General features: G+C 43.0%; 1 long non-coding RNA gene across 2 annotated transcripts in view; it reads left to right on the plus strand.

Annotated features, from left to right (window-relative positions):
• Nucleotides 1-206: 206 nt before the first annotated feature.
• LOC106901138 overlaps nucleotides 207-5,715 on the plus strand; it is an 8,229-nt gene continuing 2,720 nt past the window's right edge. The window contains exons 1-4 of one of the 2 annotated variants that reach the window (XR_001414255.1): nucleotides 207-909; nucleotides 1,006-1,515; nucleotides 2,309-2,465; nucleotides 4,654-4,831. This is a non-coding gene — a long non-coding RNA (uncharacterized LOC106901138). Of the gene's footprint in view, nucleotides 1,516-2,308; nucleotides 2,466-4,653; nucleotides 4,832-5,715 lie in introns of both variants that reach the window. The other variant, XR_001414254.1, reaches the window with a different exon arrangement.

Genomic DNA, 5,715 nt, shown 5'->3' on the forward strand with positions numbered 1-5,715 from the left:
ATGTTCTCTGTATTTTTGCTGGAAATTTTGACCAAGATGAAAAAGAAGGATTTTGTCACCTGTGAAACATTTCTGGGTAAGTGGCATCTGGGCCAGTCCCCTGCCAGGAGGATGTAGTGGGTGACTGCTGACTCCAGGCCTGGCCTGAGCACAGAGTGCCCAGTGAACTCAACACGGCTGTCCACAGTCAAAGCTCCACTGGCCGATACATCCTGGACATACCAGGCTACACATGCATATGCTGCATAACCCATAAACTGATATTTCTACGTGGGAATTCCTAAACAGAAATACGGGCTTAATAATAATGTCTTAAATAGTCCTAATTTTAATGAATACTGTGACCGCAGCACAAGAATCTGGGTAGTTGCATATCTGATACAGTATACTGCAACCAGCTAAGGAAACATGATCAAATAGGGCTTTAGACAGGAGATTTTAAACCCTTTCTGTGGCCAGAGCCAAATTCCATTAGTAATTTTAGTTCATGGGCCAAGGTTTATATTTAGGACTTTATACACGCCTCAGGCAATACTTACATTGCCTGCGGCATCAAAGCATTCAGCTCTAGGACAGAACGTTGCCCCAAGTGTTTTAAAATATCATGGGCTTGTCCTTAGAATATCGTTAGGTTTCTAAAAAGACGTGATATTGCTGTGTTTGTCTTGGAAACAATACATCTGGACCCTTTTTGTTGTTTGGTAGCCTGTTATAGAAGGTGGCCTAATTCCGTTTTAAAGCTTTTCTGTCCTTCAACACTGAAGGTGTTTCTTTATTGAAGAATTTTTCCTCCCCTGTGGATGCTAAAGGAAGCACAACCTTATGAAGAAGCCTCTTTAATACTTCCAAGGCACCTGTGAAGTGATTGGAGTCAGGAGAAGCAAGACTTTGTTTTGAAGGGAATATAAGGTGAGATAGACATGGAGAGGGAGCTGTTTACCCCACGTCACGCTTATGGCACAGATAGGAATTGGGCACAAGTCTTTAAACTCCCATGTTTTGCAGCCAGACCACTGAATGCTACTTTTATGGAGTTGAGTACGTGGTGGTGGGAGCAGGGAATGTAACTGGCCCAGGACAGGTGGTTGCGTGAAAAGAGGCAAAGGCAGCAGCCCCAGCTGGAGGAAGAAACTGGTAGGAAAGAACTACTCCTTTTTTCCCCTGCTTGGACTGTGATTGAACCCTGGCAATGCTGGGATTTAATTTTCTCTGCTATTTGGGTGTGACTCGGGGGGTGTTCCACCGCAACCCAATTCCATGGCATGCCCACCCCATGGGCAACATTGGCTAGCAGTAATTAAATGCCCTGGCATCGATTCAGGCATGCTCTGGGGTAGGGACTCCTATTGGTTTGGGGACAATGTTTGAAAGCAGAGGTGTCATTTGGTCTCTGTTTCTCATAAAATCTGACACAAGCAGCTGCACCAGACTCCTGATGAGCTCTCCCAAGGAGCCAGACATTCATCAGTGGTTACATCAGCCTTTGCAGCACCAGCGAGATGGACTCTGTAAGCTGTAAGTGTTTTCATTGCTCAGTGAAGGACCAGACCATAGCCATGAGTTCTGTATGTGACCAGCTATTCCCTGTAGGGGCCATAATGTCGTGTGTACCATCTATAAAGCTTCCGTCTACTGGGTACTGTTTGATCTTGGGAGCTGGCGCAGCAGATCCTTGTTCTGGGTATTGAGAGAGGTCAATTTTACTGTTTTGCTGCAGCAGTTCCTGTTCTGGCTCGGGCTTTTTGTGCCTGGGCTGCCCTGGCTCAGGCTTTGGCTGATAGTACAGGAATGGAAAAACACAGTCACAAAGCTACAGGCCCTTTTGTGTCTACCTTGGGGTAGGGAAAAGAGATTTTTCCTGGCCCTTATTTGGGGCAGAAAAAAGCTTCTAAAATATCCAGCTGCTTAGCTATGGTTTGCACAGAGAAAAGTGACATAAATTCATGATGGCTTATCTCTATGGAACAGCTCTCGTCTCTTGCTTTTCCATCACTCCCTTTAATATGCACCTTATCAACAGTCTCTTGCCCTCACCTCTATGTCTTCTTTGTAACCAGCTGTGCCTCCCTGGTGTACTCTGCCACAGCTCTGGTCTGCCTGCTCAGTCAGTCCTTTTAAAGCCTTCCCCTACTATTTTTTTCACATCAGCCTTAAGGCTGCTCAGGAAAATGGTATCAGGAAAACTAGTTCTAACCAAAGTGATTTTCAGCCTTAATGGCCTTATTGTGCCTTGTTCTTTTCCTGACCTTTCTGCTGGAAATCGTATGTTTAGGCTGCAGTAATTAAAAATGGTGCTTTGCCATTCCAGGTGTCTATCCTTCAGGGTCCTCTTCTGCACCCTACAGATAATGACCTTGATTCAAAAATATACTGTCTGTCTCCAAATGAATGGATCTGTCTTCAGAGAAATCCATCCCAATTCTTTACCAGGACAAATGCTGGATAAATCCGAGAGAAGTACATGGGTAAGTGCTACAAATTACTGTATAAATATTTAAAGGTATATATTGCAATGGGAAGCATTTTCTCTCTAAAATGCTCCCTTAAGTGTCACTCAAACCAGCAAAAGAGGTACTTAGATCAGGAGAAGTATTCCCTGAGGAATCTGTGTTTCGTGCCTCCCCAGAAAAGCTGTAAAAATATATATTATTAAATTGTTACTAGTCATAAGATTGATAAAACAGTGTAGCTCTGGTGACATGTATAAGGTATTTACATTTATTTTTCAAAATTTACATTTTTCAGTAGAAATCTCTACATTTAATGGGATCTCTACATTTAATGGGCAAAACCATTGCCTTTTTTCTGCATATTCTGCATGTGGTAGATATGGTGCCCAGAGCTCCCATCATCATTAATATGGACTATTTAAAATATAGACATAAATAAAGACAATAGAGTAAAGAATTTTCTTAGTATTGTTGCTTGTATTTAATTCCTTATGAATTACATCGCTTGTTTATATTACTGAGATCTCCTTTTAAAAAATCTTCATAAACTCACATTGCTAAAAAAAAAGAAAAGTGACAAAACCCAAGGAAATGCTAAATATAGAAGTAAGTATGTGTATTGCTCTCTGTGTATAAAGAAATATATATTTTTTTTTATCTGAATGAAAAACTGTAGGTTTGGTTGAGCTACATGGGAGAACTGTCTGGGACTTGGGCATTAACAAAGGATTAAATCCACGCACTTTTAATAATCACTTGTAATTTAATAACTACCTGACCTGGACATGAAAATTACGGTGTGTTTGCAAATACCACGTCTAATAATAGAATGCTTACATTGGCAGATGTTACCTATTTTCTCATGCTTTTTTGGGGAGAGAATAGGTGAACTGCAGGTGCCTAAACAGCATCCCATTCAAACTGCACCTGGAAAACCCATATTTTTTTGTGCACATGGCAGTTCCTCTGCTAATTTCTTTTCAGTACAGCGAACTCGACGTCCTGCCTGAGCCTGGTGAGCAATATCGCGATATAATCCCAAACAGCTGCTGTGGTCACCCTATGGCTGTACATCAGTAGCGAGTGAAATGATTTCTATATATAGTCTGTAGATCTGCTGGCAAGGTCTGTAAAGCACACCGAGATTCTTCCTGAGGGGTAAGAGCCGCCATATGAAAGCAAGAGCATTAAGATCATCGCTGCGTACAAAGCAGTTTATCTTTTTGGTGTGGCCAAAACTGAGGCACCGAGGGAACGGGCAGTCTGCAGAGATGTGGTGAAGCCCTTGCTTTGAGCAAAAACCTGGCAGGAATAGTTTGTGCTGTCAAAGATAAGCGGGTTCATCTCGCACCGTTATTACAGAACATGGCATTGTACTGACATGAGGTGATTTAAAAGTCTTGGCTGTCTAGGAAGGAAAGAAAACTAGGAATAAGAATGATGTTTATTCATTAAAATCAGTATAATTCAGGAATGCAAAAGCGACAATAAACCGCAGCTCTGCTGCACCCTTGGCACCCAGCTCCATGCCTCGCTGTAGAATCAAATAGACCTTCAGGATCCGTGGACAAAGGACACTGGGTGCCTGTGCAATGTGGGCAGTAACTTTTCCTTCTTTAAATCAAAGGTTGAGGAATTCAGTAGTCTGGAAAAATTCTTATTTGCACCCAGATGATTATTTCCCCTGGTGCTTCCCTGCAGCCAGGTCAATCTCTTTACTCCCCTTCCAAGACACATCCTTATGGTCTACCTATCAGCAGCACTATTGGACCTATTCACTTCTTCACTATCTATGACTCTTGTGTCTTCTTGATAAGCAAGGAAACAAGAACACCCCTGCTGTCAAAATACATTAGATCAGCAGTTGCCCCATGGCTTGTTGCTATATAGTGTTGTATACAGTCTTGTGGTTATGTCCCCAGCAGCTGCTGAGAATCCTGGTTCAAAACTAATCTGAGCAATAAGGCATCGCACATGCATATGTTTTTGAGTGAAAGCTGATCACTGTTTGTGATGGGTCTGAGTTGTTAAGCTACAATCTGGACCTGGAATCTGCCCTTCTGGTAGCCCGGGTGTCTAGTAGCTGCAGGGAATCAGTGGGAAAAAATTGTCTTTGAGTTAGAATGCTGAGTCCAATTCCTGAGCAAAGATTGCTTTTTGTTCGGGGTCATCATTAAACTTACCCCACTTTTTGTTTCCCCAGCATGGATGAAGGGAAAAATCTTTCTCTCTCATGTGACTCCCTGTTTACGGCATCACCAGGAGAGATGGACTGGACAACAGACTCATCTGGCAGAGAGAAAAGCAGCTGAAAAATTGTTCCGTCAAATACCTCCAGTGCATGCTTTATCCCATTTGCTCTGCTGATACCACTGTTAAATGTAGGTGATGACACATCTTTTTCAGGGACAGCGTGCTGTGCACGGTTTTCACAAGGTACACTCGTCTCCTGGGGCAAAGAGCTACAGCTTGTCCCATCAGTCTGCCTCGTGGTCCTGTGTAGGTGCCAGGTTCCTGATCACTTGTCTCCTCAGGCCGATTTGGACTCTGCTTTTGACCTGGGCGTGTAGAAGCAGCATACAGAAATTGACACACACACACATATATATAAAAAAATAGATAAAATAACTACATGTATTATATATGTACTATTTGAGGGAACTGGGATTGTTTAGTCTGGGGAAAAAGAGGCTGAGGGGAGACCTTAGCACTCTCTACAACTACCTGAAAGGAGGTTGTAGTGAGGTGGGGCTTGGTCACTTTTCCCAAGTACCAAGTGATAAGACAAGAGGAAATGACCTCAAGTTGCACCAGGGGAGGTTTCGATTGGATATTAGGAAAAATTTCTTTACAGAAAGGGTTATCAAACACTGGAACAGGCTGTCCAGGGAAGTGGCTGAGTCACTGTCCTTGGAGGTATTTAAAAGACGTGTAGATGGGGTGCTGAGGGACGTGGTTTATTGGTGGACTGGGCAGTGTTAGGTTAAGAGTTGGACTAGATGATCTCAAGTGTCTCTTCCAACAGTTCTGACTCTGTTCTATGATTCTATATATTATTGTTACATCTATAATTACATGTAATAATTATATAAGTATTGTATGTGTTTATGTATACATATATGTATAAAATTTCTATAGGTGGGAGGGGGAAGGCAGGCAGGGAGGAGCATGGGGGCAGGAGAGGGGACATGAAAGGAGGGGAGGGCAGGGGAGGTCAGGGAAGAGGCTGGGGAGGCGGGTCAGGACAGCAAGGGGCTGTGCAGGG

Source organism: Calidris pugnax, unplaced genomic scaffold (genome assembly GCF_001431845.1).
Source record: "Calidris pugnax isolate Ruff unplaced genomic scaffold, ASM143184v1 scaffold44, whole genome shotgun sequence".
Classification (NCBI taxonomy): domain Eukaryota; kingdom Metazoa; phylum Chordata; class Aves; order Charadriiformes; family Scolopacidae; genus Calidris; species Calidris pugnax.